This window comes from Gossypium hirsutum, chromosome A10, assembly GCF_007990345.1.
Source record: "Gossypium hirsutum isolate 1008001.06 chromosome A10, Gossypium_hirsutum_v2.1, whole genome shotgun sequence".
NCBI classification, from domain to species: domain Eukaryota; kingdom Viridiplantae; phylum Streptophyta; class Magnoliopsida; order Malvales; family Malvaceae; genus Gossypium; species Gossypium hirsutum.
Window position 1 is genome coordinate 87,637,057 of NC_053433.1, and position 17,451 is coordinate 87,654,507.

General features: G+C 30.7%; 1 long non-coding RNA gene across 1 annotated transcript; it reads left to right on the top strand.

Moving 5' to 3' along the window:
- Positions 1–13,033: 13,033 nt before the first annotated feature.
- Positions 13,034–16,199, top strand: LOC121208347 (uncharacterized). The gene is made up of 3 exons (XR_005903326.1): positions 13,034–13,164; positions 15,159–15,244; positions 15,911–16,199. It is a non-coding gene; the product is annotated as an uncharacterized lncRNA (long non-coding RNA).
- The last annotated feature ends 1,252 nt before the right edge of the window (positions 16,200–17,451 follow it).

Below are 17,451 nucleotides of genomic sequence, written 5' to 3' on the forward strand. Positions count from 1 at the left end.
GTGCAGGGAGAATAAAGAAAATTCGCGGAAATTTAAAAGCCTTTTGGCTGTAATTCTGGGAATGGAATTCCATTGTTTTTAAACATTCCTTAAGAGTAGGGCATTAAAATTGTAATTGAATTTGAAATAAATATATGTTGATCCCCAGAAATAAAATTGAATTTGAATCATCTTCACGCTTAAAATGATATGAACATAAATGAGGGCTTGGAATTTCCCCACCTATCGCTTTCAATTTAATTTCTCCGGAATATGTGTAAGGTTTAAATTGAATTTCTTATTTTCAATCACAAGAATGGGTTAAAGAGATAAATTTACTGCCATGATGAGTACCGCACTATTTTCACAATAATGGGTTAAAGGGATAAATTTACTGCCATGATGAGTACTGCACTATTTTCCCACCAATCTTTTCTCTTCTTTCTATTTTGTATGTGATTTCAATTTTTACTTAGAAATTTTAATTCTATTAAATTGTTTTGCAATTAAAATTGGATAAACTGTAAAAATAGTCACTTTTGTTTGACTCAGATTACATTTTAGTTATTTATGTTTAAAATGTTACGTTTTAGTCACTTACGTTATTGTTTTGTTACGAAGTGGTGTTACCTCCCTAATGACGATCTTACGTGATAGCCCAAATAGGTTTTAAATGCCAACTTAGATGTTTTACGTGACAATCCAAATTAAATTTATTTAACTAAAAACTTATTTTCATCCTAGAAATTGGATATCCAAGTTGACATTTAAAACCCATTTGAACTACCACGTAGGGCTGCTGTTAGGGAGGTAACGGAGTTTAACAGTAAAGTGACCACTTTGTAACAAAACAATAACATAAGTGACTAAAACGTAATATTTTAAATATAAGTAATTCAAATATCATACCAGACAAACAAAAGTGATCACTTTTATAGTTACTCATTAAAATTTACCCTTCATTATTAAATTTGGATGATTCCAAAGCAAAATTAAAAAAGAAGAAGTTATTTCTAATATTTTATTGAAATAATTAATAATATGTTAATTTTTAAAAAAAATTATCGTATCATTTTTATTTAATGGAAGGTTGACTTGAAAAAAACATAAATTTAATTTTTATAAAAATATTTTGTTAATTTCTAAAATTGAATTAATTGAAGGCTTACTATATAATTTTTGTTACTTGAATTTAACACTTTTTTTTAAACATGGTACCTGTGTTACCTTTTTGTCTAATCTAACATTAATTTTTGACAAAAGTTATATATTTTGGTATTCAAAAGTAACAATGTTAATTTTTAATTGTTTAATTCGAGTTTTAGAATTGATTTGATGAAAATTCATAATTAAAAAATAATATTAGCATTTAACTTTCACTAAATCGACTCTAAAACTTGAATTAAATCACATCCATCGGATTGTATTTGAAAATTAAACACAAAATTAAACAATTTCACAATTAAGCCTAAATTTATTCTATTAACAAAATAATAATAAAAAATCAAACCTAATAAGAGTATTAAAAATTAACTTTCATCAAATCAACCTTAAAACTTGGATTAATTATTAAAAAGTTAACATCATATACAAGTATTAAATTGGACCAAAAAATAACACATGTATCGTATTAAAAAAATGTCTTATATATCAAGCCTTAATTGAACTGTTATTGTCAAATACTAAAACAAAATCATAAAATACATTATTTTTTATTAAATCTTCTCTTCAAAAAAAATAACAAAATGAAATTAAAATTAAAATTTATTAAACAAATTCAATCAAATAGAAGAAATAAAATTTAATATTAAATTAAAAATATAGTGACAAATTTATTTTAAACTAATATTAATTAAAATAAAGTAGAGTTATTGAGGAAAACTTGGCCATTAACCCCTCAAAAAATTAAACGATTACGTAAAAACAATATAATAGGAAGGAAACAAGATAATCTTACATAAAAATTATTGTGTTTTCTTTTCAAAATATTGTTGTTTTGAGATTTTTTATCAGAAACAATGTAATAAGAGGGAAGCTAGACAATCTTACATAAACATATTACTATGTTTTTGTAACACCCCTAACCCTTATCCGTCGCCAGAACAGGGTTACAGAGCATTACTGGACTTTTCAGATCAAATACAAACATTATATATATCATTTAGCGTACATATCATAAATTAATCATATTGTCCCTTTTACGAGCCCTCGAGGCCCAAAAAATATGTGCTAGAAACAAATCATGACTAAACCAGGTACTTAGGAAATTTTTCCAAAAACATAAAAAGTTTTCATGGAAACAAGGGACACACGCTCATGTGGCTAGGCCGTGTGGCTCACACAGTTAAGAGACACACCTTGTCTCAAGCCGTGTGGGCATTCGAAATAGGGGCACATGGCCGTGTCCCAGCCCATGTCCAAATTTAGCTATATACTGACTTGAGTCACACGGCCAAGTCACACGCCCGTGTGCTAGGCCGTGTTTCACACACGGCTAAGATGCACCTCGTGTCTCTGCCCGTGTGAAAATATTTGAGCATTCTATTTTAAATTTTAAAGTTGCAGGGGACATACGGCCAAACCACATGCCCATGTGATAGCCGTCTATCTCACATGGTCCAGTCACACGCCTGTGTGTCTGGCCGTGTGGACTCAAAGTAAACCTTAAATATCAAGTTTACCATTCCCTACAATCTTAAACACCAAGCAACTCAAAAACTAATAGTTCAACCAATTCAAAACACGATCAAATACATTTCAAACAGGTCAAATTACTCAACATAGATGTCCATCTAATGTTTCTCTATAAATTCCATATTTATATTATTAACACATAACATCAAATCTTCAATTTAATCCAAATTATAAGCATACCAATTTCAATCAAAATTTACCCTATTCATGAACATTTATACTCTAATATAAAACATGCCATATTATAGTTTTAACATAACACATACTCATAAGTATAAAACTAACCAATATCAGCTTATAAATCTTACTTACAATCAATCCCTATAATACTTAATGTTTAGACACCCAAGGTACATGCAAACACAAAAAGAAATATACATTACTATGTTTGAGATCGGGATCGTAGATGGATGCTGAATCGACGATCATACTTACGTACCTAACCTGCGCATGGAGAACAAACCGTACGCTGAGTATAAACTCAGTGGTATTTCTATAATCCGAATAATTTAAAGACAAGATATTACAATATTTATACATTTAATCATACCATAACATTAGTCGTTCAATTAATTAAATTTCATAAACATTTCAATCATAACATATTCAATTTTCACCATTAACACGATTCGGACTCTGACGGATACACGGATCTAACCAAAACACACTAGTTTGGTACCCAGTGCCTCATTGGATAATTCGAAGTAATAAGTTGACACTCAGTGTCTCATCTGCTAAACCAAAGTAAATTGGCACCCAGTGCCTTATCGAATTAATCCGAAGTAATAGATTGACACCTAGTGTCTCATCGACTCGAGGTCGAAGAATCCCTGAACTCTTTCAATCTTATGGCATGCCATCTATATCTGACTCAGCCCGATACAGTTAATAGGGTTTCAATTCATTTTTCAAGTACAACATATATCCAATATTCAATTTCCACATCAATCACATATACATATAAATTCAATTCAATATCAAAATACTAATACTCACCTTAATTACTTACCATAAACATTAAAATTAAAATATAAAAATTAATAATTAAATTCGGATTATAGAAATACAAACCAGAGCTTCTGAGCTACTCCTCGTCAACTTTATCTTTTCCTTTCTTAGTTGAGGTTTCTGGCACAATGTTAGCTACGGAAATTAAAACAATTAAAATTTATCAATACAATACAATTAAATTTTCACATTAAATATTTCAATTTTTATTCAACATTTTCCTAAATTTCAATTTAGTCCCTAAACCGAGACTAACTTTATTTCTCACAATTAATTCTATATTTTCATTCAATTCCAACTTTAAACTAGTTTTAACTCTCTAATTTCATTTAAATTCGTAAATTTCAAAATTTTCACAATTTAGTGCCTAATACTCAAAACTTATAATTTGTTCTACAATTCAATCCTTTTTCATTTCTAACTTAAAAATCTATCAATTTAGTCCCTAATTCTCTAATTATTCAACATAGAAAACATTTAAAGACTCAATAATTTCTAAAATTTTGAGATAGGTCGGGTAGTATTTAATACCAGAATTCTAAAAACATAAAAATTACAAGAAAATGGACTAAATTGACTTACCAATTAAGCTTTAAACTTTAAAATCCCTAGCTTTTCTCCTTTTCTTTCTTTTTCTTCTCTGTTTTGTTTTAACTATGTTTCTTTTTCTATTCAGTTTCTTTTATTTGTTTTGTTTATTTATTTAATTATTATTATAATAATATAATATAATATAATATAATATAATATAATATAATATATATTCTTAAGTATTAAGTAGTATAATTTATTATTTTATACATATGTATATTATTTTTACACATGTAAACACCAACTCCATACACTTGTTAAAAATAGGTTAAATTGTTTATTTAGCCTATTTTATTTTCTTTAATCTATAACTCAACTTCCAAACTATATGCAATTTAATCCCTATTTCTAATTACTCTTAATTCATGCAAATTCACCTAACCAAGACCTAATTAACCACACCACTAACTTCGTAAATATTTTTAATAAATATGTATGAATTTGTTTTACGAAAACGGAGACCCAAAAATACACTTTTCGATTATCCGTGACTATCAAGTCGTTATAATTTTTTTCAAAGTATTGTGGTTTTGAAATTATTTATCAGAATGTGCTTTGTTTTGGTGTCGAGGTCATTTTTCTTTTAATTCCTCGTGGATTTATTGCAAAAGTAAAGTTGGCGTGATCTCAACACTTATAAGTGTCAAGGTCAAACTAAAGGCATTGATTTAGTATTCATTGTTGTAGGTCTAACCACTAGAATTTAATTCGAGTGGCTAGAGGTACACATCCTGTTGATACAGTGATACAACGAGGGAATACGTAAGAAGATGTGGTGGAGCTAATGGAGGTCGGTTCACCCAATCGGAGTGGAGAGCCGAAGATTCCAAAGAGTGAAAGTGGAGAAAGTATGAAGGCTAAGTGTTGAGGGTCAACTAGCAGAGTATAGGTAAGTATATCTCAGAGAGTCGATCAATTGATCATCGTTTTGGAGGCTATTTATGGGCAAGGTCCCATGTAGGATGATGTTAACGTGTTGAGCCCGTAACTAGGCCATCATTGTGGGACGTGTGGGGCGAATGTCTTCAATAGGACAAGTGGCTAGAAGTACATACCTTGTTGATACATTGATACAATGAAGGAATACATAGGAAGATGTGGTGGAGCTAATGGAGGTCAGTTTACCCAATCAGGGTGGAGAGTTGAAGATTACAAAGAGTGAAAGTGGAGAAAGTATGAAGGATAAGTGCTTAGGGTCAACTGACAGAGTGTAGGCAAGTATATCTCTGAGAGTCGATCCCTTGATCATCGTTTTGGAGGCTATTTATGGGCAAGGTCCTGTGCAGGATGACGTTAACTTGTTGAGCCCGCAACTAGGCCATCATTGTTGGATGTGTAAGGTGAATGTCTTTGATGGGATGAGGATATTTGTGATGGGACATACCTTATCATTCATTCTGATTCGGGGTATGGAGCGATTAAACCCGTGTTAGGTTTGGTGACTAAAAGGATCCCGTTCTTAATAGACGGTTGGAGGAACGGATGGCTAGCTTCCATTAACGATCATCTTCCACTTGCTCGGGTGGCTAAGATGATGAGTGAAGCTTCTAGGAACCTCTCGGTCTGTAGCAGGTGGAGTACACCCTTTGGATTGTCTTCTGATATGCTACATGTCCCCATTCACGAGGGAGGTATAACACACCCTATAAATATACCCTTCATTTCTTTTACTTTTCAGACTAAAACCTAATTCTAAATTCTATGTTATTAAATCCCAAACTCCCTATCTAATTCTCAAATCCTAAACTCGAATTTTTATGAATAGTAAAATGGCTTTCTTGAGATTGCAAGATCACATAGTGGCAAATTACATAAACTTAGTAAAATGGCTCTATCTAATTCCCAAATCCTAAACTCAAATTTTTATCTATGATCAAATTGTTCTATCGAGACTATAAAATCACAGAGGCATATTTTATAAACATGATTAAAATAAATATTAATTATTGTTGTAATTATTACCAAAATAAATATCAAATTATTTGGGCATGACATAATTTGAGTTCTAAAGTCTTGGAGGATGACCAAATTGTAGAGCACTTAAAAATAATTATTTACATAGGGTATCTTAAATACCACACTTACGTTGTTATTCATAATTGCTTGTTATATTAGTATTGGATTCATACAAGCACACTATGTGGGAAGGCACTTAAGCTGCTTCTATGCTTTCACATTGTCAAGTGTCAACATTATGATAAAGTGTTGACTCTATCCAAGAAATTTCAGAGGAGTCGAAAACCTCGACCGACTCTATATGATAAATTTAAGAGGGTACCATGACAACTTTTAGCCCAAGACAAATAAAAAATATATATTTTGCTTTGGGATAAACATGAAGAACATGTTGTCGGCGTTGAGTTTATATAGTATTGTATCACCACAAAATATAGGGGGTTAATTTTAAAAAATGATTAAGTAATTGACTTAGTATTGATGGTTATGTAGTTAGTATACTCCTTAGAGACCTTAGGTTCAATCCATTCCTCTTTCATTTCTTTTTTTTTTAATTTTCCAGTGACCAAGGAACAAAATTAAACTAGGATGTATATTAGTTTGGTAAAGATATGTCAAGTATGGGTAGCAACTCAAATGGTAAGGTTTTTGCATCCCTCCCTTTGCTCTTTAAGTTTAAGTCACACCACTCACCCCCTATTTCTTTTTATTCTCGACTAAAATGGGAAATTTGCCATCCAACTCTTCGAAGTTTGAAAATCCTAGCTATTTAGTCCTTCTTACTCCTATTTGAACTAGAATTCCACCATCTTTTTATCTTCTTTTCCTAATTAGATTTTCATATTGCCATTTTCAAATCCTAATAGAATTTCTTTCCATCTTTCTATTTATTTTATCTTTACACCATATTTTCATCTTAATTGTTGATAATTATTTGGCTTTCCCGATTTAAAACGTTCTTCATCCAATCATTTTTTCCACCAATTTTAGAATATCATCAATAGAATCTCGATCCTCACAAAAAATTGGTAAGTACATCTCGTTTCCCTCAATTAGATCCTAATTTTTTTATAAAATTTCTATCCAACGCTAATCTTGCGATTGGTTGAACAATATTTCTTAGTTCTTACCAAATTCTTCGATAATCTTGACAAACCTTGATACCCATTGTTAATCCATGCGATTTTGTTGTTTGAAGGACCTTTTTTAGGTACATCATATCAGATTTGATCGCAAGGGATGTCGTTCGAGCTTCTGATAAAGTATGTGTATTCTTTTACAAGTGAATCGGGGCAAAATAATGCCTAGGATAGAGCCATAGGGCACGTGGACAATACAGCTATGTCCCTATACAAGCCCTAGGATAGTTCGCTTTTTGCACGGGCACGACCCTTCCACACGGTCTACCACATAAGCGTGTGGACCACATTGGTGGACCACATGGCCTACCACAGGACCATGTGCCTTGGAAACCCTAGTGTAGCTCGTAAACCACATAGTCTCAGTCTGTTACACGGCTTGGCCACACGACCATGTGCCTTTATTTTTTAAATTTTATAGTTTTGCCCAAAATTTTATGATTTGTTCAATTTAGTCCCTAATTGATTCTCAAACTAGTTTTAGTGTTTACTTTGTTCAATTAAGTCCCTAATAGAATGGTTTGGGCTAGAATCCATGATTGATTGATTAAAATTATTAATATTATGTAAAAGTATGATATGTTTAGTTTAATCCTTGTACATTCCTTGAATTGTTTTTAATGTTTATCCTTGCTCAATTAGGTCCCTAATATTAGGTGAATTCTGAAATTTGTGTTTAATGCCTTAAGTGACCTTATTACATCGCATAATATGTGAATGTTATGTGTTTTCTAATAAAGTGGAACTGTTAAATTGAAAGTGATAATATTGTTACCGCCTTGAGAAGAACATGATAAACATGTTAAGTGTTAGTGATGAATTGAGTACATGTTATATATCTACTACTAGTGTTGATTTGTTACATAGTATGACATAATACATTGTATGGGGCAGGACATTGTATGGAGAAAGAGTGGCAATTTATTAAATCTGCAAACAAGTGGTGGCTTGTCCATAAACCCAGTGGCAGTTTGTTTAATCTACGAATATGTTGTGCATCACAACAAGTGGTAGTAATTGCAAATATGTGGCTCTTCCACAAACCCAGTGGCATTTTGTTTAATCTACAACTATGTTGGGCACTCACAACAAGTGGCAATAATTGCAAAAGTTTTCATCTAAAATACTAGTGGTTTACCCACGTTTTTCTTTACAAAGTGGCAGTTTATTTGCAAATCAGTGGTGGCTCATCCACAATCCGGAGTGACATGGTAGATGAATTCTGGGAAACTCATAAGTGAGGTGTGTAGCAGAGTTTAGTAGGACTTTTCTGTTAATTTGAAACTGCATTGCATTCATTAACATGTGCATTTAAAACTATGAATTCTAAAATAGTGCAGTGAAGTGATGGCATGAAAACTGTTAATCAGAAATGCTTTGTGATTGTGATTATTCTTAGAATTGTTAACTCATGTGCTTTGTCTACTATTTTGTTTCGGTTTTCTTGTGACCAAACTCTTCACTGATGTTCATAGCTCACTCTTTTAATTTACATTTTCACAGATAACCTACCAGGTTAGGATGCGGACTCGACATACAGAGGGCTCGACTCAGAATCGTTTTATTTATATAAAAGTACTATTAGTCTTATTATTATAATTTATGTTATTTCAGAACCATATTGTTTTATTTATATTGTGGCACGGGACTCATATTTAGGTTTTGGTTTTTAATTATCATAAATGACTTTTAAATTGTTTTTTTTTGTAAATAATGAAATAAGGATTATAGTCAAATATGCTTAAATATATATTATTAAAACTAAGTAAATATCACTTTTCGCTGTTAAGTAGTGTAAATAAGTTTTGGAAGAATAAATAAGTTAACTAAGTTTTCAAAAATAGTCATTGTTACCAAAAAAATTATTTAAATTAATTGGGTTTTGTTAACTCTTGGGTTTTTCTGAAAATATACTAAGTTTTCTTTTAAAATAAATGTTTTAAATTGACCTTTTTATGAACTTCGTTCATACTAGGCCATTTCGGTGGTCGATGTAATCTCTCAAATTCGGGCCTAATGTCTAAGCCAAATTGGGGAGGTTACAAGTATAATGATTTCAAAGCATTAAAAATACATATATCGAGTGATTTAAACACAATTGTCAACTATATTTCTATGCAGTGTCACCATTAATCATTTTAGGCTGGATGTAATTAGCCATCTATTAAATCTATGCAAATTAAAATTATCCTAAGCATAAACTAAGGAAATCCTAAAAGGAACAAAGTTGAAGTTTATGTTTATCAAATTCAGATTGAAAAACGTGATTGCATTTAGAAAATGATTAACACTCCTATCTTGAATATTACCATGTTAATGTTGAAGCATTTTTCTTCTATTCTAGATTATTATGATTTACTTACTTTTATACTCAATATTTCATGTTAAAGTTTCTAACTTAAAGCTTGATTTTGATTAAAACAAATTTTGTAAATGAGACATCTTATGCCACTCGTAAGGAATTAGAATAATTTTCCAAGTTAACTATTCATGATCTATTCAAAAGAAAATAATTTAGAAAAATTTATTATCAAGTGGATGTCCATCAATATCAAGATAAGTTTATTGTACATTAGAACTCTAATGTTTATTAGAAATAGAGTTTTATATCATGTATACTTCTTATGTCTATAAATAGAAAATTTGGAGAAGCATTGTAATCATCCCTATTGATCAATAAAAATATATTCTATTTTGGTCTCCTATTTTTTTTACTTTCTTTATTATTTATTTTTGCAACACGTTATTAGCATGATACTTATTTTTCTTGATTTTTTTTTCACAATTTCCTTCCAAGTCTTAGTTTGAAGAGTTTAGATTCTGAAAAAAAAACCCAAAATCAAGCCAAGATTCAAACCCTACCTTTGATATTGTAACCTTTTGTTCATAATCATCCAATCACATGAATATTATTAACATTTTGTGTGAAAAATATCTATAAAACCATCACAATCGGAGAAGAAAAAAAATAGAGAAAAGCACACATAAAAGGAATTAAACTTGCAATCTTAGCTAATTATCAACTTCTCTTACCACTAAACTACTTAAAGGCTTATAATCCTTGTGCGCCACAAGATTTATAAACATTTATTTATCTGTATCTAATCAGGTTTATTCAATCAAGGATTGAAGATCAAATTTATTCTCTAAGATAATAGATAGAAACATACAAAAATTTTCAAGAACTGTTTTTAAATATTTTATGTCTATATTAATTTTAATTCATAATTAGTTATAATTGGTTTGATTAATTTGTTTCATTTTTATCTTTTTGAGGATGGTGAAAGATTTAATGTCAACATTGATTTTCGTTCTTGACCGAGCAATATTTAAATAGGTATGGGGCTTCAACCATTCAGTCACGTCAATTTTTCGTATATACTTTTATATTGTACAGGTAATATATTAATCAGATTCATAATTGGTATGTTTTTAATTTTCTTAAAATTTTCTTTTTGAGATTATATTTTGTTGGAAATATTTGATTGAATCGGATCTAACTCGCCCATAATGGGGTAAAACCTAAACACATTATTAAGGTTATTAAAAGACAATTATTGAAAACTACCATGGGATTATATATATAAGGAAGTTTTCTTCCTATAAAAACAGCAGCTTCGACAGTTAAAAAAAGAAGAAGAAAGAATAATAAAAATGGTTATTTTGCCATAAAAAAAATAACATTTAGACATTTGAACAAAAATGGGTTTTCTCTATTGCTATTTATTTATTTTTAAGTGGCTTTCATACTTTTCTAGCTTTCATGTCTCAAGCTTTTGATATAACAACATTTAAGACAAAATTTATATGTATTATATGTCCTAAATTATTTGGTGAAAATATAATTGAAAATTTTATCAAACATTTTCAAAAACATGCAAAATACTCAAAAATATGTTTTAAATGTGTTTTGATGTATTTAAATTTTTTTGGATCAATACCAATGTGTTTTAAGGTGTTCAAAATATTTTTAGGGGACTTTGGCATACAAGTCTTGAGACATATGGCATACAAGTCTTGAGACATATGACACATGAAAACTTTGAAGCAAAATTCTGCTTTAGGAGTTGCCTATTTTGAGATATTATTCTGTATGTCTAAAGACAATTAGCAGATTGTCTTGAGACATAGTATTCGTGTCTCAAGACATGGCCTATCAATGACTATATAACAACTAGATTTTAGGGTCTCGAGACATGACTTGTAGGGACAATTTTTAAGCCCAAAATTAATGCTTCCAACGGTTAGATTCCATCCTCAACGACCATTAATGTCCGCAAACTTGTTCCTTGGTATAAATACACTTCAAAAACACTTCATGACTCAAGATAGAGATATCCAAGCATCAAGATCAAGAGAAAAGTATTCAAATCTTTATTCTTTCATTTCTCTTGTAAATATTCTTTAGGAGCTTAGCGTCAAATCTTTTATCATCCACATATCTTTGTTTTGAGAGCTTAATTTTGTAAATACACACCTTGTATAGGTCTCTTTGTTTGCTTTCTTTCATTTTACCAATTGTAAATTAGAAGGGTTTTAGTTGGGCCACAAAAACTAACAAGGGTTCTAGTTAAGCCATAAAGCTAGACGGAAGGTTCTATCTTAAAATTGTTTCCTTGAAAGGTGATAGTTCAAGTATAGTGATTCCTTGGTTAAGGTATACCAAAGTAGTGGAGGTAGGAAATTTGGTCCGAACCACTACAAATAAATTCGTCCAAGCTATTGTCCCATTCTCTTTTATTTGGGAATAGTTTGTAGATATTTTTAAAATACCAATTCACCCCTTCTTGGTATTTTCGGGCCTAACATACTTCATGATATTTTGTTATTGATGAAATTAATGGCATTTAGATATAAAGAGAAATAAGTTTCTTAGATAATGCATTACTTTCAAATAGAACAATAGGAGTTCTTAAGATAACCCTTCAAATGGTAGATATAACTTATCTTAGCAAGGTGATATGAAAGATCATTGGTCACATACTTGTCGTATACCCAAATATTTTAATTATATTAATATTTTTTAAAGAAAAAAATATTTATCCTTACAGATAGAAAATATTTATCTTATTTGGCACTAAAATAAACTAATATTATTTTAATATTTGGTTGTACAAATTAGTTGAAAGCTCTAGAAGAGCTAATATAGCAATATTTGAAAGAACAAAATTCATGATGGTTAATGTTAGAAGATATTCACTGTAATGGATCTCATATTGAGATTGTGAATGAGAAAAAAATTATATTCAATAATTGAATTATATCATGCATAATGCATGAATGATTAAAGATTTGATATGCATGTTAGAATGATAATTATGACATTTTGTAACAGCCCGATTTTGGGCCTAGTCAAAACAGTGGTTTTAGAACCACTATTACGAGGCTAGAGAAATTATTTTTGATGTTATTTTATGTGTTATAGCATGATTATATGAGTGCATGAAAATTTGGTGAAATAATTTTAGCGATTGCTAACTTAATTGAGAAAAAGGACTAAATCGCATAAAGGGCAAAAGTTTTGTTTTGCAAGCTAAATATGTTAAATAGCTAGAGAACCATAATTGAGGATCTTTAAAGAGCAAATAGACCTTTAGAAAAGACTTGGCCGGCCATAGAGACAAAAAAAATTGAAAAGTCAAAATTGGTGGGTATTAGGTGACTTATTTGGTATTAAAATAAAACAAAAAAAGAAAAAGTTGTCATCTTTTCATCTTTCTTCTTCATCCACCGAAAATGGCAGCAAGGAGGGGTTTTTTGAAAGCTCAAAAATATCAGCCACTTATATTCCTTGCAAGTAAGTGATTTAGATAGCCTTTCTTGATAATTTTTGCATTTTTAGGACCCTTGTAACATGAGCTAACTAATGAGGGGGCTATTTTGCAAAATGGTTGAATGTCTAGGGTTTTTCCATGTGAATACTCATATAATTTTTTGCATTTTTATGGAAGAAAATGAGTCATAGTTGTGTAATAAACAACTGTTGTGAAAGAAGTTTGCATGAAAACACCTAAAAAGGGCTATTTTGTAAAGTTGTAAAATAAGTTGTAAATGTGTGAAATAATTGAAATTGTGAGTTGCTATAGTTATAAAAAGAATTTGGATAGGCTTGATAAAGGAGGAAATTAGATAAAAATCAATTTACGAGCCTAAGAGAAAAATCGTAATTTTTATAAAGTTTAAGGGCAAAACGGTCATTTTCCAAATTGTGAATTATAGAAATTTTTAATTAATGTAATGATTAAATGAGTGAATTTCATCATGTTAAATCAAGAAAATCGAGATTTGGGCTTAAATCAAAAAGTACAAGGTTATGGACTAAAATTGAGTAATTAGCCGAAATTGCATTTGAGGTAAGTCTGTGTGACTAAATAAACATTGTGACAACCTTAATTAGACCCTAGTCGGAATGTGGTTTCGGGACCACATTACCGAGTCAAAAATTTATTTTTGTGTTTTAATTACTTAAATTTATGTGTGATAGTGAATATATGAAAAATTAAATGCTTAATATTGGCTTTAGGAATGTGAATTAATTCGAAAGGACCTAGTTGATGAAGTTAGAAAAGATGATAGATGAATTATAAGGAGTAAATAATAATAGAGAGAGGAAGCATGGGTTTGCATGTCAAAATGCCCATTTTTGACTTAATGGCCGGCCAAGTAGTGATGCATTCCACTAATTTAAATTAGATTAGTATATTTAATTGGTAAGAAAATAAAATATTCATAACATAAAGATTAATAAAAATAATAAAATGAACAAGAGAAAAAAAAGAAAAAGAGAAAGGGGTGTTCATCTTTGCTATCCTTTAGCCGAAAAACCAAGTAAAAGAAAGAAAGAAAGGTTTGAAGAAGTTCGGCCATGCTTGTAACTAGGTTGAGGTATGTTTGATGTTATTCCTTGAAATTCATGCATATTTTTAGTTGTTAGTTTGAATTCTACCTAGCCTATGGTTTAAATTTTTGCTATTTGATGGAGATGATATTCGGCCATGGATGTTGTCTTTCTTGGTTGGTGTTTTGATGTTGTTGTGATGAGGCATGAAGATGATTGAGTTTGAGTGTTTAATAAAAAGGATTGGATGTGAGTGTGTGTGAGAATTAGAAAATGATGGGTCTTAGCAACTTCATGAAGTGTTCGACCATGGTGCTAAAATGTTGTACTTGTGTTTAAACTTAGAATTATTTAGTTATATGGTTAGTATAGGTATGGATGACCGAATATGAGAGCATGAATAGATGAAGAGTTTTGTAATTATAAAAAAAAAATGGTTAATTGATATGTGGTAAATGTTAAGTGTTAAATGAAATGGAAATGATATTATATTGGAATATGTATATTCGACCACATGAATGAATACATAGATTGATGTTGCATATATTCGGCCTTTAATTAAGTATATAGGTGATAGTGATAGATTGATGTTGCACATTCGGCTATAGGTAAGCATATTGATGATTTTATCTTGACTTAGATAATCGGCTAAAGGAGAATATTGGCTAATATGTTGAATTTGATTCATGATTTCATATATATGACTGGATGTAAATATATTGAGAAGATGATATGAAGGGAAGTGATGTTGCATTCGGCATTGGAGAAATTGAAATATTAATTAGACTATTGATAGTAAGGTGATATTAATTGGCTATAAGCCGAATAGCTTAAGAGCATAAGGTAGAAAGATAAAAATTTTACCATGTTGTTCCGTATGTTATAAAATCATTAAAATGTGGATACAAATATATGTAGCAAAGTGGTTAAATGAGTTAATTTATTTGTTTAAGCTCAAGATCCTAAAGGAGAGGAGTCCAACAAGGGAAAATCGAAGGTCATCGAGTAGCCGACTTGGAACTATATTACCCAACACAAGGTAAGTTGATAAGCAATCATAAGGTTAATTTAAATTATACATAAATGACTTTAACATGTCATGAAAGAATCTCTTTATTAAGTATTTCCTTGGAGAAATTATATGTGTTTATTGTTGTGGCCGTATATGCCAAATGAATTAATTAAATTGTTTTATCATAGAAAGTGTACATTGGCACTATGTGTGCGGTGTAGTATGGCACTATGTGTGCGGAGTTGAATAGCACTATGTGTGCTGATTTGAATGTCAACATATGAGATAAACTTTCAAGGCACTATGTGTGTGGGATAGTACGGCACTAAGTGTGCAAATTTGTTTAGCACTAAGTGTGCAAAAGCGGTTGATGATACGAAGAGCATAAGTAAAGAATTAAGGTGCTAAAATGATTAACTGAAAAGTATGTGTGTATATACATCTAGTTCATAATTATTTCTTACCTTGAGAATAGTTTTAAAACGGTTGGTTGTTTAATAATTGATTCGATATCGAAAACTTGGGTTCGAGGTTGGATAAATAAACTAGGTAGTTGTAGCCTAGTTTGGTGTGATTGAATTAGCTGAACTTGCAAGGCTTTTATTTCAATTTCTTATAAACAACCTGTATTATTTTGCTTATGGAATACTGAGTTGAATACTCATTTGGTGTGTTTGTTTGTTTCTTATTTAGATATCTCTGACCATTTTGCGTACTTGGGACCATCGTCGAAGTCATCACACCGGCTTGCAACTTTTTGGTACCCTCTTCTTAGTTGGCCTAAGAGAACATTTCGGCATGTATAGGCTATTATGTTTTGTTTGAACCCCAAAATGTAAACTTTTAGCCATGCGAATATGGCTTAAATGCTAAGTTTGAATTTAGCCTTATGGGTGCTTAGTTATAAGGTTCAGTAGATTTGGCCTTGATAATTCGGTTTTGATGGAGTAGTAGTCTAAGTCTATTTGATTATTATGCCGTATGACATGGCTGATCATATTTGGTGTTATGTATGTCAAATTACTAGCTAATCCATGGAAATCATAAAATAGATTTAGACAGCAGTAGTGGTGTGAATTTGAAAAATCAGTAAAAATAGTAGAAATGGAATTAAATAATGAATAAATTATGGAATCGAATCTTGATGAGTCTATTTTCATATGGAAGAAGTAAAACAGATATATGAGCTATATTGTATGAGATATTTAAAATTTTGTGAAACAGGGCCAGAACAATTTCTGGATCCCCTGTTCTGACTTTGAAAATTCACCATAAATTTTACAAAGATAATTAGAAGTCATGCTTTATATGTACAGATTCCTTATTGAGTCTAGTTTTATTAGAGACAAACGGCATAGTCATTGAATCTTTGTACAGGGAGATATCTGATTCGTAATACACAGAGGTCAGAGTAGTTGAACCCTGAAACAGGGGAGACTTTAACTAATAAACTGTATTAATTGGACTGACCAAAAATTCTGGAAAAATTTTATTAGATAGATATATAAGTATAGTTTCAGGAAAAATTTACGGAATTGGATTTCGAGTTTCAGAACTGGAGATATGATTTTTAAAGCAACTGTGATGCAGTTAGCCAGCTTGTCTAGAAAATTTTAAAATGAATTGCATGAGCTGTTTAAGTAATAAATTAAACCCGTTTACACCTTGTGTTCGACTCCGGCAACGGTCTCGAGTACGGGGTGTTACAAACATGTTATCCATATTATTGTTAATCCTTGAAATCTATTTTGCTATGATTGTATTGAATTATATGTTGATGGGGTTATGTATGAAAAAAAATGTTAATAACATTTTTGTAATGATTGAATACATTGGAAATTTGATGGAATATGATATTCCATTGAAGCGAGTAAGTTGTGCGAAAATATTACAACTTTACCGTTATTATGTATTGAATGTTTGATTTTGCATATAATGCTTAAATGTGGTTATGAGTATGGTAAGATGAGACTTATCGTGATAAACTCCCAGTTGAACCTTAGGAATAGATTGGATATTCATGCCATGACATTTGGATGATATGTGTGCTAGTGTAAAACATGTCTGGGACATGCATGGGCTACATTATGAGAGCCAGTGTAAGACCATGTCTGGGACATGGCATCGGTATTGAGACGAGAGCTAGTGTAAGACATGTTTGGGACATGCATCAGCCTTGAGATATACAAGCTAGTGTAAGACTTGTCTGGGACATGGCGTCAGCTTGATGTGTG